At 36.6% G+C, this 27,761-nt stretch overlaps 1 pseudogene across 1 annotated transcript in view; it reads right to left on the bottom strand.

The window, feature by feature from the left end:
• Window positions 1-14,771, bottom strand: part of LOC148945781 (uncharacterized) — a 133,848-nt pseudogene extending 119,077 nt beyond the window's left edge. The window contains exons 1-2 of the transcript XR_016142496.1: window positions 14,660-14,771; window positions 3,927-4,031 (exon numbers count right to left, since the gene is read on the bottom strand). The product of XR_016142496.1 is annotated as an uncharacterized LOC148945781 (transcript). The remainder of the gene's footprint in view (window positions 1-3,926; window positions 4,032-14,659) is intronic.
• Between the last annotated feature and the right edge of the window lie 12,990 nt (window positions 14,772-27,761).

Below are 27,761 nucleotides of genomic sequence, written 5' to 3'. Positions count from 1 at the left end.
CAAATGATGCCTATTTGAAGTTAATACGAGCATCCCTTCCATAAGATCCATATATGCCCCCAGGACATAACTTACGGCTTCTGCCCCCGGGCCCTGGTGGGTTCCGTCGACACCGGAATTTTTGTTACATGATCTTTGAACTATTTTTAACAAAATAGCTATCTTGAAATTTTTATTGGATGCATTTGGGAAAAAGGGGTTTGGAGGGAGAGGGCAGCTGGTTACCCTCCAATATCTTGTGACACATAAAAAGCCACCAGGAAGTTTCATCGTTCAATTAGATAGATCATCTCTAAAGGTTATACGAGTATTTCTTCCACAAGAACCATACATGCTCCAAAGGGGTTACATATAACCTTTGCCCCTGAAGACTGTGGGGGGAGTGTCCTGCTCAAACATATAATCTCCAGAACTTTCAACTACGTTGAATAAAAAGGCTATATCAAAATTTTGATTGGATGTGTTTGGGGAAATGGCGAGCGTGGAAGGGGTGTCAGTTGCCTTAGAATCACTTTCGACTATTAAAAAGTGAACAAGCCATTTGAATCTCCAATCGAATGAGCCCTTTCTGAAGTTTCTACGACAACTTTGTCCATAAAAAACCTTATATGCCCCCAGGGCATAACTTACAACCCTTGCCCTGAGGGCTGTGGGGGAGTTGTCATCCTCAAAGACATAATTTCCAGAACTTAAACTAAGTTTAATAAAATGGTTGTCCCAAAATTTTGATTGGATGTGTTTGGGGAAAAGCTGGGCGTGAGAGGGGGGTTAGTTGCCCTCAATTCACTTTTGACTATTAAAAAGGGCACTAGCTCTTTGAATTTCCAACCGAATGAGCCTTTTTTGAAGTTTCTACAACAACGCCTTCAATAAAACCCTTATATGCCCCCAGGGTATAACTTAAAACCATTGCCTTGAGGGTTGTGGAGGAGTTTCCTCCTTAAAAGCATATTTTCTATCTTAAAATCAACTACGGTGAACAAAATGGCTATCTCAAAATTTTGATTGGATGTGTTTGGGGGAACGATGGGCGTGGGGGGGGGGGGGGCTAGTTGCCCTGCAATAACTTTCGACAATTAAAAAGGGTACTAGCCCTTTTAATTTACAATCGAATGAGCCTTTTTTGAAGTTTCTACGACAACGCCTTCTATAAAAACCTTATATGCCCCCAGGGCATAACTAAAAACCCTTGACCTGAGGGTTGTGGGGGAGTGACCTCCTCAAAAATATTTTTTCTATCTGGAAATCAACTACGCTAAACAAAATGGCTATCTCAAAATTTTGATTGTATTTGTTTGGGGGAATGATGGGCGTGGGGGGGGGGCTAGTTGCCCTCCAATCACTTCTGACAATTAAAAAGGGCACTAGCCCTTTGAATTTCCAACCGAATGAGCCTGTTTTGAAGTTTCTACGACAACGCCTTCTATAAAAAACCTTATATGCCCCAAGGTCATAAATGAAAAAACTTTCCATGAGGTTTGTGGTGAATTATACTCCTCAAAAACATATTTTATATGGGTAAATCTACTACGCTGAACAAAATGGATATATAAAAACTTTTATTGGTTGTGTTTGGGGCACTGAGGGGCGGGGGGGGGGGCAGTTGCCCTCCAATCACTTTTGACCCTTAAAAAGGGCACTAGAACTCTCGATCTCCATTCGATTGAGCCCCCTTTGAAGTTTCTACGACGACCCCTTCCATATGAAGTGCCTTTGGAAAAAAATAATAACAATGATAATAATAACACATAGGAGCCATATGGCCTTTCCTATAGGCAACGCTATAGCGTTGCCTCTGATAAGAAAGCTCTTATCGGACTTCATGGACAATTTTTTCTGTGGGATCGGTAGCTAATTGTTCATATGTGTTAGAACCATTTAAAATTTCTCTTGACTTTTTTGTCGTAATCATCTGAATCTAATACAACAACAGGATTGCCTTTATCGGCTTTTGTAATAATCCTGGAATGATTTTTAAGTAGTGCGTGTAAGACCAAGTGTTCATTTTCACAAAAAAATTTTAAATTTGGATTATTAACAGAAGGCGAATCCAACAAGGTTTCAACAAAATGTACTCTAACCTCAGCAATCTCTCCAATGTCCGCACGAGAGTCATGAAATGCCCCCTCTGTGTTCCCGATAATTTCACTATAAGGTATTTTCGAAAGGGCTATCGAAAATTTCAATCCTTTCGACAGAACCTGATTTCGCTCTGTTGTAAAAGGCGTGGAGCTGAGATTTATCACAGCAGGACCAGGATACACTTTTGGGACAAAAGGTGGATTATTAGAGAGGTTTCCCAATTTTAAACGGGGTAATTTCTCAGAAAGTCTTTGTCTAGAAATCCAAAAATCATGTTGAAAAGAATTTTCAGCAATAGCCTTAATTTGATGAAAATCAGCATAAGAAAGCGTACATAATATTTCTCGCTCTAGCCTGAAAATATCCTGATTTAACCGGTAGCGCTTGCTTTTGCAATTGCTAATAACATGATTTAAAATATCAAACCCAATACGTTCTGTAAATTGCCGTCCGTTACGTGTGTTTAAGTGAAGTGAAGGTCGCATTGACTTGGGTAAAATACGGTTCATTTTACAATTATGAAGAAAATACTGTTCATTAATCAAATTAGCTTTTTTTTCTAACAAGAGATATGAATGTAGTAACAACATTGGTAAAATGCTCCCCATAAGCATGACGAAGATAATTTCTTAAACCACATTGGCCTGACATCACATAAAGAAAGAAAAACGAGCAAAAATGGGGTTTTTAAAGAAGGGGCTTTGTTGTGTTTTTTCAGTATTTTAATTTGGCCTTTAAAAACCCCATTTTTGCTAGTTTTTCTTTCTTTATGTGAGGTCAGGGCACTGTGGTTTAAGATATTATCTTAATGGACTCCTTGAATAGTTTATGTGATAAACGCCTTAGATGATATATCCCCTTTTACATTTCATGATTGGACCTACAGCTGCAACCAAGTAAAGAGTAGACCTCAGAAAATAGTAGCCACAAATTTTATAGTGCATTTTCCACAAAACTGTCCGGTAAAACCCCTTTTCTATGCACGCTGATTCCCAAACTCTGACCATTATTCAGGTTAATAGGAATGGTAACTTGTGGTCATTGGGATAATTTATTTTAGAATTCCACAAAAGAGTCAGGAAACCATCTAAAGTCAAATTGTAATAAAAACACACTATCGGAAATGTTCCCAAAAACACAGTAAACTGGTGACTTATAGGCCTCAACTTGAATAACAAGGTAAATTCCATTTCCTATGAGTAGCATAGTTACATGTTCTATTTTTACCCACAGACGATTAGGCCTAAATTAAGACTACAGGTTTCAAGCAATGAGAGAAAACAGATTTTAATAAAAATAGCAATTCTTAATGCTCTTTTTAAGTAGACTGTGCCACAGCTAAAAGTTTGGAGAATCAAAACCCTAAGATACCCAAACCCTTATTAGCCTGAAGAAACCATGCATAAAGAGCCAGGGAGAGATGAGTTTGTCACTATTTTTTAATTCGTTTGAAAAAATTAGTAATTCTTTAAGAAAAGCACACAATGTCTTTAAACTGAAACAAACTCAAACATTTAAGCTCTTCTTATTAGCTTCTAAAATTACGCTATTTCACAACAACCCAATCTTCAAATTAAAGCAAATTAAAAAATGTTTAAAACTCAGTTTAAAAAATGGGTCAAATACTTCATTGGCAATGGTTTATTAAATAGTATGAGGGGTATGATTAGCATTATTTTACTTTTAAAAATTTCTTTACTTAGTTTCTTTTAAAATAGTAATAGTTTATAATGTGTTTTATTTTTGAATCTAAAGTAAAAAAATAAGTGAAGAATGGTAACAACTCTCCCGATTTTGAGCAATAGCAGCAAAAATAAATAAAAATTGGCTCAACCATCAATTACCTTGCTTAACAACAGTGATGTCAGACAAAATGGGCGTCTCCATAGTTTGCCAATTAAGCCAAATACATTCAGTCTTTCCCCACTGTTCCAGGCGGTTAAAAATCTCTATAATATAAATAATTAGTGATTTATTATTTGGTGGCCTACTATAAGGCATAATTATATGGTATGGTATTTACCATAATTAGGCCTATATAGTATCATATCTTCAAAATGACATGACGGAACAAAAAACATAGAAAATAGTTGGAAGATAAAAGCATAACAAGCATAATTCTGGATATTAACCTTTTAATAAAGTAAGGTTTCAACCTGTGCGATTCCCTTCAGAGAATTATAATCGGCTTATTATAATTACTTGCTATTGACAGTTTTGCTGCTTGAATTTAAATTCCCTTGGGATTTAGTGACTTAGTAAGCACTGAGATTCAGAAAAAAACGATTTAATTACCTTAGAGGATTGTATTATTTGTGCATAGCAGCGATACTGATAACATATATTAGGCAATAAGCACAAGAGGGTAGGATTCCTATCGCAAACGCCGTATGTACCTGCTGGTATTTAGTTACTCTTAAATTGTGGGGACTTCGTGATTGAGTCCCAACGCTTCCCTTGTTCCCAGTATTGTGTGATTCAGTGGACGTAATGTGAGAAAGTAATGATTGTTTTTGTGTGAAAGTAATGATTGAAAAGCAGGTATTCAACCCAGTTCTGAACTTTTTGAGCAGATCACTCACTGAAATGGCGAAATTTGATCAGATTGTGAAAAGCGCAGTAAACTATTTTGAACATGATACAATCATACAAGCCAAAAAGCCCCTTCACAGTGAGTTGGACATTCAAAGCAGGATGGTTTCGTATGCCAAAGATGAGGACAACATTACTGATATGTGCAAGTCGCTAGTCTCTGCGGCAAAGCAAAATGTCCCGATCCCAAAATTTGTGATATTTAGTCCGTGTGAAGTACCTGCCATCGGTGAGGCAGTTCACGCTACAGTGGTGTCCAAAGTAAATGAACTCTTCAGAAAATTGGATGGATTTATGCTAAATAATAGCCGCTCTAGTCACCCTGCCACATAAATCTCAATCGTCGCAAACCGCACCCCCGAGGCCGCTTTACTCTGTGATACTCAAAGACCCTCCAACAGACTTAAAATACCCAAGCAAACGCAAAGCATGTATCTACAAACTATCCCCATGTCCAAACGGCGGTGTAACCGAGTTACGCCGCTCTAATGCCGAGTGGAAACTCGTGGTTCGTTCTAAGCAAACCGCGAACAAGATAGTGGATGCAGCTAAACGTGCGAAACCGTCGCTCAACATCTCTCTCAAGGAACCTGCTTTTTTAGCCGCGATCATGCGAGTGCCGGAGGATCTAGACGAACAGTCTCTTAAACACCTAATCCCCAAGCGCAATAAAACCCTACAGTGTGGCAAGTCTCGAACATTTAAAGTCTACTTCCCGACACGAAATGACCTCGATACCTTTCTCAAAGTCTTAGTTAAAATCGGATATGAACGCCTCCCATTCGAAGAGTTCGTGTTCTTGCCTCGGCACTGCTTTAATTGCCACACAATCAGTCACCTAGACACAGATTGTAAGAACGGCTCATTATATTCCAAATGCGGCTCCGCCGATCACAAATCTACGTCCGATACCCCGTGTCAGAAGGCAGCCTTTTGCATTGGTTGCAAGAAGCAGGGTCATACTTGTTATAGTGTGAAGTGCCCGAAAAACCGTAAACCCTCGAACTAATGACCTCGTCACTAACTTTTTTATCGTGGAATATAAACAGCTCTTTTATTAATAACTTCCGTTTCTAGAAAGCCTCCGTTCTGAGTTTAGTGTCATTTATTTCCAGGAACATTTTGTCACTAAACATGGTGTGAACATATTTAAGCTTGACGATGAGAAAATTTATTGTGTACCCGCTAGAGAGCCGAGCAACAGAGGCAGACCCCCGGGTGGAATTGTTATGTTTGTGAAATTAGTTCTCCGCTCTCGTATTTTCGAAGCAAATGATTATGATCTAGCTGTGAGAGTGGATTGTTCTGTGTGTATCTTCCAAGAGACTCCAATAATGACCAATCTGAGCGTAAATTTGCGCTATCTTGTGAAAAACTAGGTTCACGTACGGACAAAATTTGATAATTAGGTTTACCTTGCATTATAGCCGGTGACTTTAATTATAATCTGTCCGAGCAAAATTCTCAAGCTTCACCAAGTGCAACACTTGTTAAGGGATTATTTAGTGATTTCTTGTGTGTTTTAGATATATCGTCCGATTTTACGTATGTTCACACGTCCTCGCGAACTTCCAACCTGGACCACGTTGTATTATCGTCAGATTGGTGAGCTGATATAGTGAAGGTTATGTTTGAATATCAGTTGTCTGATCATCTTCCCATAACTTGCTCTATCGATATGCCATGTTCTGGCCGCCAAACCGCACTTCTTGCTCCTGCAGCACCTCGACACCGTCGTAACTGTTTGAAAATTGATCAAGCCTTAATCATCGATTCGGTAGATTCAGTTCTGAATAAAATCAGCGTTCCATTTCATCTCCTTCAGAAGTCACTCAAGTTACCTCAAAAAGAGGTTTCGATTTGTCTAGATATATATTGCGTAGAAATCTGCCATGCTCTCCACTTCGCAGAAAAACAAGCTGTTCCTTTGCAACGAATTCGTAAAGGAATCATTCCCGGGTGGTCGTCAAATCCAGATCTCGTCATTTCGTGTAGTCAAGCTAAATTTTGGTTTTCAGTATGGAAAGAGTGTGGACGTCCGAATTTGGGTCTTGTGAACAGCATACGGATTTTCACAAAGTGAAAGTTTTCTATGGCCCTGACTCAGCATCGGAATAATCTAGTCAATCATTATTCTGCTCGTGCCAATCAAGACAGAAATATGATATTCAAGTTTGTCTCTCGTTCTGCGACAAATTCTTCGTCACCATCCCCAGCCAACATCCCTGAAGATGAACGATGTACCCACTACGAATCGGAGTTCGGAGCCCCAGACCCCTCCTTCGAACAATCTTACGAGGCTCCCTTCCATCAGTATCTATCTTTCATCCCGATGAAGATTTTATCGTCAGTACCCGCTCTGTTGAAGATGCCATCTGTAGACTCAAATGGAAATGCTCATCGGGCATTGACGAAGTCAGTGCGATCCACTTGAAACACGGAGGTAAACTTCTCGTGGCACATCTCTCTCTTCTTATGCAGATGATTTTCTCTCAAGGGATTCTACCTCTGGATTAGAAAACTGCTCATATCATTCCTATATTTAATAAAAGGTAGAAAGGACCTTGCAAAAACTATCAATCAACTAGCATGACATCAGCTGTTGTTAATGTTCTTGAATGAATAATCAATTCAGTAGTTATTAGACATTTTGAAGCAAATAATGTTTTGCACAGCTTCAACATGGCTTTCATTCAGAAATATCTGTTCATAACAATCTCCTTGAATCATATGATCACATCACTCCGTTAAACAATATAGGGGTGCCTGCTGACATGATTCTGCTTGACTTTTCTAAAGCTTTTGACAAAGTTTGGCAAAAGCAACTTAAAATTAAATTTTGTGCAGTCAAGCTTGAAGAGAAATCCCTGCTCTGAATCTTTGATTTTCTTTATCTGCGATCTCAATCTGTTCAGTTATTTCATGAATCTGGTAGCCATATTCTTTCTTCCTCTACACATGTTTTGAGTGGAGTTCCTCAGGGAAGTGTTTTGGGTCCTACCCTATTTAATATTTTTATCAACTATGCTCCTTCCATTATCAGCAGTAAATCAACTCTCTATGCTGATGATCTGAAACCTCTTAAACCAGCCTTGTTCTGTGAAGATCATGCCCTTCAACAAAATTATCTTGGACTGCCTGGTCCATGGGCTGAGGCTTGGCTTCTAGAATTCAATGTTGGCAAGTGCCATATCATTTAATCTGGCAAAATGAAACCTTGTTGCTCTTATTTTTTCTTAGGCCACCCACTCTCCTCAGTAAATAATGAGCAAGATCTTGGTGTCACTATTGACAATGAGATAAAATTCAGAAGTCATGCTAAGAGGTCTGCTGCTGGTGCTAGTTCAACTATGGGACTGATTAAGTATACTCTTTCCAATTGCTCCCCTAGTCATCAGTCTTTTACTAAGGGACTTGTGCATCCCAAGCTTGAAGTTGAAATGTCTCTAGAGTGATATCTGGCATGTGGAAGCTTTCTTACCCTAAAAGAATATAAAAGCTGAATCTCCCCACACTTGTTTACAGGAGAAACAGAGGGGATGTCATTTTAGCCTATAAATTAATGAGGGCTAATACTCTCCCATCATTATTCTCTACTGTTGGGCCCAGTTCAAGAACTAGAGGTCACAACCTGAAACTTGTCATGTGGTCTACCATATCAAGAGTCTACCCTCAATTCTTTTCCTCACAAATTGTGAAGAGTTGGTACAAACTATCCAATGAAACAGTTACTGCTGACTCTGCTGATGTTCTCAAACAAAAGCTTGATGCTGAGTGATTGTCCAGAGAGTGTAAACTCAATTGGGATCATAATGATCATCCAACTGCACCTAGTCAGTAAAAGACTTTTAAAACAACTCATCATCCTACTGGAGCTTCATGAGGAGAAATTCTTAGATTGCTCCAATCTGCAATTTAAGGTAAAATGAGGCAAAACAATAGCTTAAATAGTCTAAACTTTGTACCTACAATGAAATTTCCAGTTGCTCAAGGTTACTGCTTATTTGCTAGTAACTATACAGATTTAGAATCCAAGTAATTAACAAATTATTATATAATAGTATATGCTGTAATTATATGGCATGGTATTTACCCTAATTATAATGTAAACAGTTACAACTACCAAGTTATTAATAACAACCTATTGTAAATCTAAGTTCCAAGAATTTGTACCTTGAACTGCAGGGAAAGAGGTTGATACATACCTGTATGACATTCACAAAGAATATGCAGGTGAATGCTGTCCAGACCAGCAGATTTATTCAGTTGGAGGGATATAAGTTCCTTTAGAACTATTGTATCAGTAATCAGAATCGGTTCTATCTTATGTGATACATCATTTACAGAAGGTGTAGGGTAAGCAATACTGGAATTGGAGGAAAAAAACAGATGAGAATTGTTGGTTGAAAGTTTCAACTTTTCAGCTCAGGATCACAATCATTAGTAATAAGCTTTTTTCTATTTATATTGGCAAGTCTTTTGGAGACATGTTTGTAATTGACATTCTTTTTTGTTTCTTAGAAGAAGGTTGTTTAGTAGGCAAACCTAACTCCAAAACCATTACAAAGTGTTGGTATTACCAACAGGTGTGGTTATTACATTCATAATAAGAAGGTATGGATTGCTGAGAATAACCAGATCAAGATGAGATAAGATATTTATTTCGAAAAGATCACTATCACAAGCCCACAAAAGGCCGAATTTGGACTTCGGAGTCGACATTCAAAGTAAAAAGTCAAAAGAGAAAAACCAATTTTTGAACAGATTTCATAATAGCAAGTACTGTAGAAATTATAAACAATATATTTCACTTCTAACAATACTTAATTTGTGTAGCTGGTTGTATCAGACCAAGGTTATTTTTAAATCACCATTTGCATTTTAACAATTTCTCACCAGTGCCTCCCTAATGGTCTTATGTAGCCTTACAGCAAAACTAAATGTATAAGGTGTGCAAGGGTGTAAAAGAAAACTAACCAAAAATACAAAATTCTCACTTAATAACACACACTAAGGTTAGGTTAAACTTGGGTAAAAAAGAGATAAAACAAGGAAATATGATTTATTGGTGCTGCAAATTACAAAGTAATAGCCTATAGTTATATGAGACCATTAGCAGGGGCTGAATCATCAAAAATGCAAACCAAACACTAAAACAGAGCATAAAACTAGCAATCTAAAAATATTTCTTTTTTTATTCTAGCATGTTATCTTCTGAGGAAGCCTAATTCTAGATCTTAACCAAAATATTCTTAAGGGTTCTTAAAGGGCATGTATTGAGTTTCTGGGTAGATTAAAACAACTATTATATTTGCAAAGAACATAAAAAAGACACTGAATTATAGGTTCTTAATTAATATCTCAGTAATCAAAATATCTCCAAATTGACCACCCATTTAACTACTAAGACTAATGGAAATTATAATTATCACAGCATTACTATTATACAGGATTGAAAATTCCAATAATCTCCATTAAAAATTTCTGGGACACATCATCTGCACACCTTTTTTCATTATTCCACCTTAAAACATATGCAGTACCTATGTGTGGCCAAGTAGCAATTGAAGGTATTACTGTGATGCTTTGTAAGCTTCCAAAAGCATGCAATGTGATGTGCACAATTTATAAACCAAAAATTTTTGCTACTATAGAGTACCTATGCTGTGAATAATTACCATTCTTAAATCAATTAGATATGGCAATTTTTCTCACTAATTGTAATATAATATTAGGAAAACACATTTGCAGCATTTTTTAAAAAGAGCCTGAAACCCCTCAAAATGACATCACAGCAAAAATATCATCACTTTTGAGAAGGAATCCATCCCTTTTTAGAAATTTCTACAAACTTGTTTTCTCAATAAAGTTCTAGGCAAATGTAAGACCCCCAGTACTCAGCTAGTGCCTAATCTTGGCAAGATATTCTGATTGAAAAGTACATTTTCTATACATAGATAGCAGACTCTTAATCTTGCACATTAACTCAATAATCTAACACAATAAATTATTATCCCATAATAATAACACACTAACAATACATAAGATCCTGTGTCAAGATTAGGCTGTAATGTTATCTATGAGTAGTTGTGTATGGTTAAAATATTCATGCTAATCACATAATTGCTGAAAAGATTTTAACACATCTGATGGTGAAAGTATTCAATTTGTAGGTGGTATGCTATGATAGAAATTTTACATTGATCTAGCCATTGAAGAGTGGATTAGCTGGACAACTACAGGGTGTCTTGTGCTACTAGGGTATTAAGAAGGAAAATAATAATTATTCTACCATTCCTGAATCTGCCAAAAATGGCAATTTTCTTGTTTAAAGTTAACTCTACAGTCATAATTGAATACTGAATCCATATTTAACATTCATTTGCATTGGAAGTGAACTTTACTCCCCCCTCCTACTGTTAACATAAATACCCTGAATTGGTATAGATAGGGGAAGGTTTAAAGTTCATTTTTGACCCAAATGAATGTTAAATCTGTGTTCAAGATGCAATTCTGAATATAGAGATAAGTTTGTTTCTCAGCTATCTGAATAATCTGTTAACACTGACCTTTATAATTTTTTTTTTTTTTTTACTAGCCAGTTTTAATAACATGCTTCTTAACTTGTGGTGACTATGGGCTGTTTTAAGCCCTTTAAGGGCTCCAAATAGAATTTGACCTAGAGGCAATTATTGGATTATGAAAGAGCATAAGAGGTAAAATTCTACTTTAGCTACTTTTGGATATCTTGGAAAGGGGTTAGGTTAAGCACTATTCACATGCATGTCTAGCTAGAATCCCATGTCTAGACACGTGTCTAGCCAGATTTCAATGTCTAGGCAACAACTGTTCACAAGTAAAATTTGGTGCTTAGCTAGACATGCTAGACAATGTGCTTAGCTAGGCTTTGGGTTCTAGACTCTTAGAACTCAATGACTAGGAATTTTAATTACAGCCAATCAGAATGTGTCAAATTCCACTATTTTCATCATCTAAGTTTACATTTTTAAACTGAAATTTTATATTTGTTTTCTCATTAATTGTTTTTTTTCTTTTTTTGCAAATATGCAACACCAGACATAATAATGAAGCACACTAAGGCAATTGTTTGGCTTATCTCATCCATTATCTTGTGACAGTAAAAATAGGGATTACAATTTTGAAAGTTTTTCCTGCATAAGCTCTCTTGATTGCCTAAAAATGACAACTGTAATCTCTTGGAAACTAAATTTGTAGGTTTAGCTAAGCACTGAATTTTACTTGTGAACAGTTGTTGCTTAGACATTGAAGTTTGGCTAGACATGTGTCTAGACATGGGATTCTACCTAGATATGCATGTAAACACTGCTTTGGGAAAATGAAACTTTCAGGGATGGGTCTACAGGCTAAAGTATGTCCTGGGAAGGTATTTTGAAGTACCTACCTCCACTTCTTCTCCCTCTAGAGGATCCTGAAATTTGCCTACATGACAGGTCTATACCTATTGAAATTTTGACAAAACATTTAACCTTAATTTTTAGTTATCAGTTTCTTTTTCTCTGGCTTTAGTTCTGAAAATGCAATTCCTGTTATTTGAGTAGAATGTTAGGTAAATTTTTTACAGTTCATATTATTGACTTACAAATAAAGTAAATATACCATTTGATGCCTTTTTTATGCTCTTTCCAAATATCATTTTTGTTGGAAATGAATTTTACAGCCACCCCTATATATATACCAATTCAGGGTATATATTTGCACTTTAGGGGGGGGGGGGGTTCTAAATTTTGTTTCTGATGTAAATGAGAGGTAAGTTTAAACTTTACTCCCACCCCCACCCCCCTAATGTGCAAATATATACCCTGAATTGGTATATATAGAGGTGCAGATAAAATTCATTTCTGACAAAAATGATTATTATATTTGGAAAAAGCATAATAAAGGCATCAAGTGGTATGTTTACTTTACTTGTAAGTCAATAATATGAACTGCAAAAAAATTACCCAAATATATACCCTGAATATAGGCTATATAGGGGGGGGGGGGCTAAAATTCATTTCCAACAAAAATGATTATTATATTTGGAAAGAGCATAAAAAAGGCATCAAGTGGTATGATTACTTTATTTGTAAGTCAATAATATGAACTGCAAAAAATTCACCATAAAATTTAACCCCTCTCCCCCCCTAATGTGCAAATATACACCCTAAATTGGTATATATAGGAGTGGGGGTCAAATTCATTTCCAACAAAATTATTATTATATTTGGAAAGAGCATAAAAAAGTCATCAAGTGGTATGTTTACTTTATTCATAAATCAATAATATGAACTGCAAAAAATTTACCCTGAAAACAATGTTGTTGTACTTCATTTAAGCACAAGATCTATTTTGCAACTACTACGGGAATACTCTACTACGGGAATAAAGTTCATTTGTGATGCAAATGGATGGTATATTTAGATACAGGATGCAATTCTAGGTATATATTTGCACATGCGGGGGGTGAGGGTATATATTCTGTGAATATATAGGTCCTAAGAAATTTATAAAATTCTTAGAAAAACTGGAAAAACAAGGAAGGAAGTGAAAATAAAGGTTATCCCCCCTGCAAAATGTGTTAACTAGGATTATTCTGCATATTATGGAGTAAGAATTGTTTTCTTAATATGTATCCTTATGTCTAGCTGGGCTCCTAGGCTTAAAATACTGGTTGGCCAGTTGGCTAATTTAAAGGTTTGTATATATACACACTGTCAAATTAGCCATCTGGTGGTATCCCATTTTGCAAGGTTTTGCTTTTATAGCAAACATATTTTTAAAGGTCATGAAACGTCAAGACCCTCTAGAGGAAGAATGAGTGGAGGTAGGTACTTCAAAATACCTTCTTGGGACATACTTTGGTATTTTCCCATTATGGGGGCCTCTCTAAAAAGTCAAGTTTGGTTAATGCTAATAAATTAAAATATAATAGGATGATTATATAATAGTTCAGAAACAAATTTGGGCAATATATTTGCACATAAGGGGGGGGGGCTGGGGGGTAAAGCATAGCATATATTAAATACCTACCCTAACCTAGGTACCTCCCCCCCCCTAAACCCCAAAAAAACAAAGTTTAATATTGTATACACAATCAAAGCCATGCTATCATGGTAAATTTTTACCAAATCATATTACTGAGTAACAACTAAAGTGAATATACCATTCAATGCCTTTTTTTTATGCTAATTACAAATATAATAATCATTTCCATCAGAACTGAATTTTACCCCCCCCCCTAACCTAACCTAACCCCCACCCCCAAATGTGCAAATATATAACCTGAATTGACAAATATAGGGGGAGGAGGGGGGCTTAAATTCATTTCCAATAGAAATGATTATTATATTCGTAATCAGCATAAAAAAAGGCATCAAATGGTATATTCACTTTATTTGTAAGTCAATAATATGATTTGGTAAAAATTTACAGCTATCATTGCCTACTCAGCAGCAGTTAACCCTAGAGGCCCGCATAATGGGAAACTACCCAGGTAAATATTTACCAAATCATATTATTGAGTTAGGAATAAAGTGAATACACCATTTGATGCCTTTTTTTTATGCTGATTACAAATATATTAATCATTTCTATCAGAAATGAATTTCAGCCCCCCCTCCTAACCTAACCCCCACCCCCATATCTGCAAATATATATCGAGTTGACATATATAGGGGGGGGGCTAAAATTTATTTCTGAAAGAAATGATTGTTATATTCATAATCACCATAAAAAAGGCATTGAATGGTGTATTCACTTTATTCCTAACTCAATAATATGATTTGGTAAATATTTACCAGTATCCATACTTTAGCCTGTAGACCCATCCCTGAAAGTTTCGTTTTCCTAAACCAACCCCTTATTTCAAGATAGACAAAAGTAGAATTTTACCGCCTGAAAAAGGGCATCAAGTGGTATCATCGCTTTCACCCTAGCCAAGTTATGCTGTAAATTACAAATTTACCCTGAAATTAAATATGTGACAAAAGAGCTTGTTGTTGTTTGGGGTTTGACCAATAGGTCATATGTGTTCGTATCACTCGATTGTTCTCTGCCTTTTGTAATCACATACAAAAGAGCTTAAAAACTACATTTGTAATCTTCTTCTTACATAATAGTAGAATCTTAAATCACAACTGTAGAGTGTGTTGATGCATGGGATGATAATTCAGGATATTTTGTAGCTAAAAGAATAACATATATTTATTAAATAACTGTTAAATATTTTTCTTAGTAATCACGAGCTGAATGATCTGAAGATGAGTAATCATAATTTTTTTCTCCATCCATTAAGACTATGGAATTCAGTTTTTGATCAATGCTTGGGAGTTGTCCATTCTTAGGATAATTATGTCTAATATGACGTTTTGATTTAAAAAAACTAGTTACTTTTAGTTTACCTCAAACTTCAGTCCTTTTTTTGATTTTTAGAACTCTTTGCACGTTTTCTATTGAAAAAAAATCTCTTTGTCACGGTTCTGGTTAGACAGATTAGTAAATGATCCACCTTGACGTCACTAAGAGGCAACCCAAGAATAGTTTTTCTGTTGAGAATAGGGATGAAGGAGCACATGACCAAGTGTTAACCCTTGGCTTTGATGATAATTTTTTCCAACGTGACAATAATAAGCCAAATTTTCTTGCCCTTTCTAAACGGCAAATATAATGCAAAATGAACCGATCCATAGCTTCGGGGGCCTCATACAATTTGGCCAGATCAATAGCTACAAAACAAAATTAGCTCAAATTAACAAAAGTGGGCAAAAATTTTAGATCAAAATTTCATTTTTGAATTTTTTACTTTAAAAAAAGTTTTATCTAGCAATAGTATTTTTTCTGAGTGTTCTTCTCAATACTGGCTTTCCAAGGCAACTCAATTCGTCCCCAGGTTGCGGATAGGGGATTTTCCTAAAGACATACAGGGCACTGACATCGGAAGCACAGACCAAGGGGGACCTTGTCCCAATATCCGGGTTCCGTCAATACCGGCCGAGGTGGAAGAATGCCTCTAAAGTATAGACTCAGCTGGACCCACCGACATGTGGAAACGTCCTGTGAGATGCATATCTTCTCTTAGCTGTAAATAAATTACATGGTGACATAGAACACCATCGTAAGAGGATCCTCTACAGGAGGGCAAATTTGAAAGGGCAAAAAATACAGACATGGATAACTGCTTCTCCAAGTTGAAGGAAAGGAGTCTAAATATGAATATGACCAGAAACTCTAAAGATCAAAGTACTACCGCGTCCAGGTGAAAAGATGACCTGCCTACCACATACGGGAAAACCAACAACCTTCAGAGGCCTAAGACTACCCCCAGGCCAAAAATTTTCTATAGGGGGGTATACTCAATTAGATTTTCCATGGTTAGAATTTTCCACGGGAAGAGTAGTTTCTGGTGATGAGCTTTCGAGGGTAAATTTTATATTGGGGGGTTTTGCTTGAACTCTTATACAAAATAGTTTGACCAAGCAAAAGCACCCATGCACCCTCGGTCTGATCACAATTTTCTCTTCCGGAGACAACAAGAAAAGAGGAAGAAAATGTTTTCATGGAGAGGAGCAAACGTGTAAGAGAGAAGCTCAACCAAAAGTGAGCTGCAGAGATGGTTCTGCTACCAGAAAGCAAATCTGAGATGGAAATCATGTCTAATGATTACGACGAATCTGATCCATTATGAAATCCATCCAACCCCTGGTGCCAGCTTCACATACGCCACCCTACAGCCCCCTCAGTCGGTTAACCATCTTATAGAAGACTTACCTCTTAGCACGTTGAACTGTTTTGAAATTTTTACGAGTGCGGATGACTAATTTGATACTGGAGAAGTTACTACATAACCCGCTACTGCAGCTCAACCGTCTCTCATCCAATCGACAAGCTCGTCCCCTATTCCTTCTTCAACTATCCCCACCACAGGAAGAAAAAATCAAGATGCCACAAAAAAATACAAATGGCTAAGAAAAAAGATTGAGCCCCATGATATCACCTGGAGAGCTTCCACTCCCGAAATCAACATAAATTCACCCATTGCTTTATTCAGAACTATCATCACGGATAACATGGTTGTTGGATTAGTTGAACAAACCAATCTGCATGCAACAAGGGAAACAAACGCTAGGATTGCCCTAAAGCTGATCCAGCATGAGATGAACCGGTTCCTTGGAGTACAGAGGCTCATAAGTATTGTAAAGTTACCAGCTATGAAAATGCACTAGGAGCACACTTGTCGATACACCCCAATTGCTGATGATATGTGCCTTGACAGATTTTTGATGATTTGGCAGTTTTTTCATGCCAATGACGATGGCTTAGCAGTGCCACCTGATCAAACTGGTCATGATAAGCCGCACAAAATCAGACCAATGTATGACGAGCTCAGAACAAAATCTAAAAAGCATACTGCCTGAGGAGAGACAAAGTGTGGACGAACAGATGATTCCCTTCAAGGGTCGGCTAAGTTTCAAACAGTACTCGAAAGACAAGCTTTATTTATGGGGTGTAAAAGCAAGAGCGGATCCAGGATTTTTGTTCGGGGGGGGGGGGGGTTACTAATTTTCGACTCGGTTTTTGACTAAATTTACTAATTTTTACTAAGGTTTTACAAAATTTCGACTCGGTCAAAAATTTCGGGGGGGGGGGGTTCAAACCAGATACCCCCCCCCCCCCGGATGCGGCCTTGTGTAAAAATGTTTACGCTAGCGGGCTTGAGTAAGATTGTCTATGACCTAAAAATCTATACAGGAAAAGGCTCACTTTTGGCTTGTCCTTTGGGCCTGGGTGCTGACGTTGTCCTTTGACTGATCGACAATGTGCCAAGGGGAATAAACTTAAAGCTGTACTTCAACAGATTTTGCACATCTGTCGACCTTATTCATGCCTTACGCACGAATCACGGGAATGAATCATATGGGACGATAAAGAGTAATCGTATGAAGGTGCAACTTCGGAAAGTGATGCATCATTGAAAAAGAAAGGGCGTGGAAGCTATGATTATAGGCTTGAAAAGCACATGGAAGTCTCCATTGTGAAGTGGTTCAACAATAAACCAGTGCATGTGGCCTCATCGTTCTGTAACATAGCTCTAGTCGACCAGTGTCAAAGGTGGGATGAACATACTTGTAGCCATGTCAAGATAGATCGCCCATTTGTTCTCCGTGAGTACAACAGTGGGTGGCGTAGACTTGTCTGATCTGCTTCTGGAGCTCTACCAAACTGACAAACGGTCCAAAAAATGGTACATGCGGATAGTCTATTATTTCTTTGACTTAGCTGTGAACAATACTTGGCTGCTAAATAGGTGAGAGTGTGAAGACCTGGGTAGACAGCATATGTCCTTGATGTTCATCAAGATGGATATTTGAAGATGCTCAATTGTGTCAGGAGTTGTCAATGGTAATCGTGCTGTTAGACCCTCTGTCAGTGCTCTTAAAAAGCGAAAAACAAAAACTATAGAAGCAGGCATGCCGTCAGAATTGGTGTGCTATGACACTGCTAGCCATCTACCTGACACTGTCGAAAAGGGACGCTGTTGGTACGAAAAATGTGCAAGGGGCGAAACTAGCCGAATTCTCAGCGCTAAATGTAAGGTTTGGTTGTGTCTAAATGGAGACAGAAACTGCTTTATGAACTTCCATATTTAGTGAAATGAATATTTTTCAATCTAAGGTGACCATATGGTAACCATTTCTATTTCAGTTTGTGAATGAAATAAATAATTGAAGTTGAAACTAAGCTTACGTTGATTATTATTGCAAGGTTTCAGAATTTTTCAAGTATGAATGTATGTAAAAGCTTGGTCTGTATCAACAACATACAAATGATTATCGAAAATTTCACCAATCAGAGAAGAGCGGGCAGATGGAGCAGTTAGGTTACATATAAAATTATTTGAAAAACTACGTTTTCTAAAGAGTTAAAGAGGCTGAGTCACAAGTTCGAACCTTAAAACGTACAGGAATTAGGAGGTGCAGTTGGGGGGCGGCCGCCCCCCAAACCCCCCGCTTTTGCAGCCTCTTTTGTTAAGATTTTTTAAGCCTTGTAGCCTGCGATCAGTTGGTCGTACCAACACGAATGAAACTGTTTCAATGGAATGTTTTTTAATCTTCAGAGAATTTGGCAATGACAACTCAGTCTGTTACAGTTATAACTACAAATTTGTCTCTGTGCCAGGTATAGTTATGTATTCAGTGTGATTATGTATGATGGAAAAATAGATGAACCTGAACCCACCTGAACCTGAACTGCTTGTTTATGCTGAGCCCTTCTTCTGTTCCCTGATTTTTCTGTTCAAAATTGTTAAGTTCATCACATTATAGCTTGTTCTTGGTTAGGGAAAAATCTCCTGTAAAAAATCCAGCAAACAGGCTCAGTACTGTTTATAATCAAAGAGATGCAATAGGATGTTCTTACGGTAAAAATTCAAGCAGACTTCGTTCGTGTTGCAAAGCATTTCTTTGCAAGGTAAAAAGCGGGGGTTGAGGGGGGCGGTAGACCCCCAAAATAAAAATCTTAACAAAAGAGGCTGCAAAAGCAGGGGGTTTGGGGGGCAGCAGCCTCCCAACTGTACCTCTTAATCCCTGTACGTTTTAAGGTTCGAACTTTTGACTCAGCCTCTTTAACTCTTTAGAAAACGTAGTTATTTTTTTAAATAATTTCTACACGTTTTTGTACAGTTTATTACTTATTATTGCTTGACTAACTGTTAGCTGATCGTGTCAGGATTTAAAGTTGGGGGGCTGCCGCCCCCCAAACCCCTCGCTTTTGAAGATTCTTTTGTTAAGGTTTTTAATTCCTGAATACTCAAATCAAATGCACAGTTAGATTTTCTTTTTTCAACTTTTCTTCGAGCATGCGGGTATACGGCATGTTATCAAAGCAATGGAGACTTACCTGTAAGCTGAAGGCTGACTGTGATATTCTTCTAGAGACGCCTGTTGAGCCGAAGGATTTAATAGATTGGATTTAAAAAAGAAACTGAGTTTCTTTTTTAAACTTTAAATTTAAGAGATACTACTTTAAATTCAATATAGAAAAAATTTACTCTGATGGGGAATCGAACCCGGGTCTTCCGGATGAAAGACAGGAATAGTGACCACTGTACCATCAGATACTCTTGTTAAATTATTTTTAGTCTCTGCAATCTATTTTCGAAGCAAGCAAAACAAAGTAAGATTTTCGTTTTTCGAGAAAAAAAACTTCTGGAAAAGAGCTGGAATTTTTTGAAGTTTGCAGTCGGTCTTGTCAGGTTAAGAGGACTATTTGGATCTAATGTAATAATGAAATACTATGCTTTTAGGAATTTCAAAAATTAATATGGGCTCTTATAGGAAAACGAGGTTTTTTGTAAATGTAAATTCGGGGGATAATTTTTTCGGTCTGAAAATATCAAAAGGCCCTAACAGGTCGAATTCCACTTCGGATGATTCCTCATTAACCCGGATCCGTTGCCAACTGTGGCCTGTAGGCGTGTCAGATAAAGAAAAATAACTTGATGAACATTAAGTGGCTATATTTGGTTTTTGAAAAACAGGGAAGGAGTGTTTTTGAGAAATTTTGAGGATAATAGGAAAACTATTCAGGTTCTAAGAAAACTTATCCTCTAAATTTCAGCCCGATCGGACAACGTTAAAGGGGGGCTGTGGTGGGAGGGTCGAAACGTCCGGCCCACTGTCCCCCATGAAGATAAAGTACGAGGGGGGTGAAATTTTGCATGTTTCTTAGTTTGAGCTTAGGCTACAAAATGCGATCACCGCCGTCTCTCTGCGACCGCTAGGACCGGAAATCGCTTAACATTGTGAGGGGTCGCCTCTTTAAAGAGGCATAAGTGTGCCTCCTTGATCGCCAGCATTTAGAAATGCAGAATTACTGGAAATAATGCTTGAAATATTTTCCCATAGCTTTTCAGAGGCAAGAGCAAAAAGGCGTTCAGACGTATCATTATGGGAATCAGTTGGCAGATAAACATTATAGATAAACATATTATCAACTTTAAGAGCAAGAAAGTAATCACAGGATTCTACAATCATCAAACAAGTAGTGGAATTCACGTAAGTCAGAAGACCGCCTGATGGTATACCACCAGCGCTGTTTTGCTTTGCAGGATGTGCATAGCAAGTGAATCTATCTCTAGTATCCAAAAGACTACGGCTTAACTGACTTAAAAGATGCTCTTGTAAGCGACTCACATCATATTTTGACACAATCTCATCAAGAACTGAAGACTTTTGAACGATCCCCCTGTTAATTTTTAGAGATAAGTATGTCATATTCACAATACGGCCGACTGTTGGCACTATGACCATGTGCATTAAGCTGAATCTTGGTTGGACGTTTATTTGGAAATTTCACACTGTAACAGGTGTGGCTACCAGCGTTACATAACACACAGGACATACTAGCTGTGCACACGTTTGAGCGGTTAGATACGTGATTGGTAGAACCACATCGACCAAAAATAGCACCTGATTGGCAACTCATGGCTATGGGACCTACCTTGTGTCACTTAAAGCATCGACGGGGAAGGAAGAGAAATTCCTGAACAGGTAGAAGTTCATAACCAATATGCATTGATTCTTTTAGGAAAAAGTCAAGGTCACATACGAGTATCAAAATGCACTTTAAAGGCGTGGGAAGCACCACACTGGCCTATCTTTGTGCTTTTGAAGATTAGTTGTTGAAGGTCAGAAAAGCCTAAGGATTGGGGGACTTGCTTAACGACGATTGCGAAGACTGGTTCTTTCATATAAGTACTTATAGATGGCTGAGCGGTTTTCACACTCTCAACTATTTTGTTAGCTGCTGATTTGGAGTACACAACAATTTTCCTATCGTTATTCGATCGTATGAGATCCGTAGTGTCATTTGAAGCCTCTTTGCATATGCTGTCAATAAACTGTTTACGGTCATGAGGATCCTTAATGTCTTGTGGACAATTTTTTAGTACTACAGTATACGATGGTCTTACGCTTTGTGAATTGTAGGTAGCAGAGGTTGAAGTGTTGTTAACTTTCCAGCATTCGAATAGTTCAAACTTAAGAGCTTGAGAGTCGTGACGTCAATAATTCCATCTATCTTTCGGGAAATCTCGCTTACTTTTGTAGCTAGTATGGCAGAAACAGCATCACGGATGACTGGAGTTTCATAGGGACTGAAAATAACAAAGCACGGTATATTTGCTTCTCTTTGGAGGCTTATACGAGCGGCTTAATAATGTCAATAATATTTTCTTAGTCTTTGACATTACTGATAACTTGGTCTTGCGTATTAGGTTCAGAATAAAGAAGTTTCTTGCTAATAAGATTGCATTATGCCCAAAGAAATTTATAGCCAAGGTTACAATATATTCTATTTTTGCACCCTCAGATAGCGATCACGCAAGATAATTTAGTACATTATTCAAAAGAAGTTTTCTGGTCATGCTTGTCTTCAGTTATTAAGCTTTAGCTAAGGATCGTGGCCATCCAAAAAAAAAAAAAAAAAAAAAAAAAAAACTACAACACCAAACAGAAAGAAAGATGATATGGGAAGGTAGTAGGCTAATTTTCAGAAGGTCAAAATATCAATAAACGAGGGAAACGTAGGTTTTGTTACATATTCCCCGCAGTTTAAGGTAGACACCACGCCTGGCAGGTACGACGGCACTTGCTACAGAAAACCTTCCCTCTTCTGCTCGCTTATTAGTATAGTTGGCAAAAACAATTAATCACTCAAAATAATTCGATTTTTATTATAATAAGATTACCTCTCACTTCTTGGAATACTGATTTATAATTTTATTCAGGTCAGGAACTATAATACTTTGCCAAATAATGCGAAATCTAACTATCTTCACAGGGATTAAAATTCGCTGAATAAGCTTACAGCTTCGATAATTAATAATATCCAATTCTAGACACATGTTTTCACCTTGAACTCTGAATTAATACTATAATGTATGTATAATAAAAGTAAATACAAGTGGGAGCTGCTTTTTATCTCCATTTTAACGGATAGGAGTGTTGCAACGGAGTTTGGGGGTAGCACTTCCCCGGACACTGAGATTCTATAAAATTTGAACCCAAAGTTCAAAATTATGCTGAATCTTAGAATAAAACGGATTAGTGGTAGCAGAGTCTTAGAAAGTCCAAAATTTTGATCTTATTTCGATAGGGGAGATCCGGTGGAGAAGGGCCTAGCCAGCGGTTAGCGAACGGGACTTGAAATCCTGAGAGCAGAGGTTCGAGTCCTGGTAACGCTGGTTATTTGGTTTGGAACGGGGGTCAATGGTTTGACTCTGTAAGCTCAGCCAAAGTTGACCCAGCTCTCTATGGGTACCAGGGGAAAGCACTGAAAATACAGGATGATTTTCCCCCTACCGATATTTATGGGATTAGAGCTCCAGCTCTTTCGCTTTTACGTTCTTTTTTTGTCTTGTAGAAAACACTATGCTCAAATTGGTAGTATGGGTTCTGATGAAAATTGTATTGAGTGTGGAGTTCCACAAGGTTCGGTACTCGGGCCCTTATTACTTTTCATTTTTGTGAATAATCTTCCACAGTCTATAAGCAAACTGGAAAGAAGAATAAGTGAGATCGTCAAAAAGGATAATACTGCTACAGTGCCTATATTTGCTGATGGTACTTCTTTAGCGGTGATCGCAAAGTCAGAGAGGTTGCCCCTAGAGAGTGTAAGAGAATAGCTAAATGAAGTTTCAAGATTGCTGAGAGTGAATCAGCTAAAGGTGAACCCCACTAGGACTACTTTTCTTATATTTTCGAGGACATCTAATTATTATCCATGGATACAGCATATAGCATATGAAGATGGTATGATTGCTGGACAAGAGGTAGTAAAGTATTTTGGCATTATTATGGAGTGCCCCAGTAGTATTATTATTATATGTTTTTCTTTCTTTCTTTTCTCTTTTTTTCTTATTATATTGAATTTAAAAGATATTTAGTGATATTTAGTTATTAATTTAAAAAAAATATATACCTGGGATATTAATAGCCAACTAGCTAGCTAATTTTATATTGTATATATAATTCTAATATTAGCTGACTAATTAAGGCTGCAATGTATATATAGGTGAGATCTAATAGCCAACCAGTTGGCTAATTCAAAGATTGTATATATATACAGGGTCATTCATATTAGCCACCTAGTTGGCTAGACAATTTTTTCTATATATAATTTTTGGCTAAGGTTTTTTTCTCTATATATAAACTGTACTATTTTCAATTAGCCATCTGGTGGTTGAGATGTATGTGTTTTTTTTTTACCTGATTCACCCCACGTCAACCGTTTGGTTTTGGGTGTTTCATATAGTTTTTGTATGTAAATTATTGGAAAAGTTAAATAAATATATCGACATCAATACCACGCCTTACACTCCCGGCCGAAGGCAGTGAATCAGGAGATTGGTAACTGCGTCATGCCAAAAATATGCCAAAAATAGACGTCATGCCAAAAATAGTACAATTTATAATTCTGTAAGAGAACTCTCGTAGTGATACGTCTAGTTATTAAATAAAGCTAAAGCCGAATCAAAATCTAAAATAACTCGGCGAATTTAAAAAAATGGAGGATTTGGTTGAATTTCGCGAGATATTTTAATTTTATTCCTTCCTTCTTCCCGAAACCCAAGTGAATTTTTCAGAACGAATATGGTGAATGCGAATTTTCGTAATTTCGCCAAGTCGGCCCAATTTAACTAAGAAAGCAAAATCAATTTCTAGCCTAAAATAAGTTATTTGCTTACAGGAATTTACTACTTTTGCTATTGTCTGATCCGCTTTAATTTCGATCTTTCGTCAACAAAGTTGAACACTGAGATATAAAATAAGATGAACTATTCTTATCTTGGAATCGTTGATCAAAGCTTTAATTTTCATTAGCAATTTAAAACAAAAATAACTATTGAAGGTACTCCCTTCTCCATTTTTGAGCATGTGAATTTCGAAACAAATTTAAACTGTTCAGGTTTTTCAATACTAACATAGATCCAAACTATTCAGATATTTTGTTAATACATGAGATTATTAGGTCGCTTTATGAAGGATGAAATATTTTACAGAAAAGAACATTTTGTAATCCTCTAAATTCAAAATAATTTGGTGCTTCGTGCCATAATGAGTTACTTGAAAAATAATAACTGATAATCCTTAATCCCAAGATTAAAATTATAAAAATAACGAAAATTTTTAGTGATATATGTTGGAAACTAGAAGACAGAGATGGGATTACCAAGGGAAAGGCAAATTACGGCTAATGACGAGAGATGGATCTTAAAAGTGAAGTCTTAATAAAAGTAAAATAGAATCTGGAAAGGGAAAAATTGTTATTGCTGTGAGCCACTTTAAATCAATTGTCAAATATAGCTCAAGAAATAAAGCAGACTGCTGACTCTTTCAAAGACTCTTTGAAAAAATCCTACGAAATTTTGCCATCTTTAAATGCATCACTGCCTGCTCCGTCTTAAAGCTCCTATTCCCATTTTAAAAACTCAGCACGTTAAATTACTTGGTATATCAAAGTAAAAAAAAAATCACTACAAAAAATAAGGCTAGATATAAACAGACCCTTGGTGCGTCTCCGTGCCGATGGTGCTGGCAACACACCAGCGCACCACAGAAAATTTACCACACGCTAACAAAACCCACGTCACGCAGCCAATAAGACGGCGTGTTGTCTAATAACCAGATCAATATGATAGTAAATGAAACCCTTTCACCGAATAAGATTTTTAAGAATTGAACGTAACGGTCTTCAGCTGTACTTAAAAAACCTCTTGAGAAATATATTTATTTTATATTAAGGAAACCCTTCGAGACTCTTAAGAAGAGACTGAGAGTAAAATGTTAATTGTACGAACCCCTTTACTTTTTTTTAAGGCTATGAGTAAAACTTATTCTGTTAATTTAATCTTTTAAGAAAACTTCTTTATTTTGAACTTTAAACTATGCCAACGACAGAAGGGTATCTTGAAACTTAACAAAATTTATTTCATTTGAAATCATCAAGAAAAGCTGTTTCTTTCCATGTGTATGCTGTTACAGAACTGTTGTTCAAGAATTTTGGTTACTTTTGGCATTGGTCGATTTTTAATTAATATTTTTCGAAAATTCAGGGAACAAGGACAGTTTTCTTTTTAAATGACACTACAAATAAAGGACATTTTTCAATGAGTATAAAAAATGAGCATTTGAAATATAAGTGGGAAATTTAGTGGAGGGGAAAAATTACTCTCTGCCTCCTGACTAGTACCCCTGCACAGCAAATAAAGCTCTGATGTATAGATGAAGTGTTTGGAATAGGGGTATCTTCCTTGAGAATAAACAATCTTAACATGGCTATACGATGATTGAAAGTTGAAAGAAACCCTTCAACGAACAAATAAATGTTCAAATTTAGAGAAGTCCATTTATTAGACAGTGAAAACACATACAAAATTCTTGATATTCCGACCACATAAACCGAGATTGTCATCAGCAGGTATTTAACCTGATGACGATTGCTGCATAGGTGGTCGATATATCAAGACCTTTGTGTCTGTTTTTCTTGTCTAATAAATGGACGTATACCCATTTGAACATTTGTTTTTTCGTCATAGACAGGCAGTGTGGTCTTAAAAAAAATAAAAAAATACTTAATTTAAGGTATTACGTCGAAAAAGAGACAGTCTTCAACAAACCTCTTTTAACATTTTTTTTTGTAATTTCATAGGTATTCACTTTCCTGTAGGAGAAAAGGACTAGGGATGGGTAATTAGATAAGTTTGAATGGGTAGACTCCAAGCCGGGGTTTCATATCATTCCGGACATAGGTGATTTTCCGGAACTTTTATGAGTTAATAACATCTCTTTAGCTGCAATTAGTGGATCAGGACCAACCACTTTCCAATCGTTTTCCAAGAACTAGGCTATAAACCATTTTGCTTTGGATTCAGAAATATATTTAAAAAAAAACTTACCGAACATATGAAAGTTACATATCTTAATCAAAGCAGTACGGTAAACTAATTGAAATTTTTACTACGACAAAGCTATAACGCATTTTTTTTTTATATCAATTTAAATTCTACCTTTTAAATTACATCAGTCTTCAAAATGCAAGAGATTGGACACAACCCTGGACTTATCCAATATATCCTATATAGGTTTGAATGAGTCTTATCAGTTTCCTCACCATACTCAATACTTATAATGTTTTTTACTACAAAATATTTACATTTTTCAGTAACAATGACAAGAAAGTTCCTGCTTGGAACAAGCTACAATGAACCAAAGGCAAATAAAGTCCAGCTAAAGGCAAAGAGGTAAAAATAAATTTAAACTTAAAACAAACAAAAAAATTCAATGAATAACTGAGCATCAAATCAGTGCTATTCCATATATAAATCATTTTAAATACAATTTCTAAGATTTCAAGAAGATGATAAAAGGTGGCTTAATTGTACCACATATTATAATGTCGACATCTTCCAAAGCATTGAAAACATAACCGAGGTAAGCCCTGCCAGATTCAGGTCAAGATCATTTTAACAAACTAACAGACCGCTTTAAAAAGTATCTTCTGGCTATTCTTTCTAATAATATGTAGTTATTGCTTACGAGAACAGATTAGAAGGTGAACTTTAGGCTCAAACAAATGTTTTAAGACCCTTTTTGTGGAAGTTATCGCAAATTACAGCACAAAACGAGTTGTTCCTCTATCCCTCCTCATTTAATACAATATGTCCTACCCAAAAACTTTTTTTTTAAAGAAATACACTCAAGGACTAAAGAGAGTCACAGAAAAGAACTGACATTTCCTTAGTACTTCAGCTTTCTGTCAAAGCCCAAAAAATAAAATAAAATTTTGTTGGCTTTGCCTTAGGATGACCCTAGTAAAGAACAAACCACGGTTTAAAAAACAGCTGAGCTACCAAAAATGCAAGTGCTGTGTTATCACTCTTATTTGATTCACTGTTGGAAATAGTTTAGCCAAGTTCCATTTATTTCCATAAATAACAATAACAAAAACAGTATCCCAAAGGGCTCTATGGCCTGTTATTTTGGAAACAACACATAATAAATTAATAA

Source organism: Artemia sp. Qi Xiang Cuo, chromosome 12 (assembly GCF_049724085.1).
Source record: "Artemia sp. Qi Xiang Cuo chromosome 12, ASM4972408v1, whole genome shotgun sequence".
Classification (NCBI taxonomy): domain Eukaryota; kingdom Metazoa; phylum Arthropoda; class Branchiopoda; order Anostraca; family Artemiidae; genus Artemia; species Artemia sp. Qi Xiang Cuo.
This window is presented reverse-complemented; position numbering and strand designations above follow the sequence as displayed.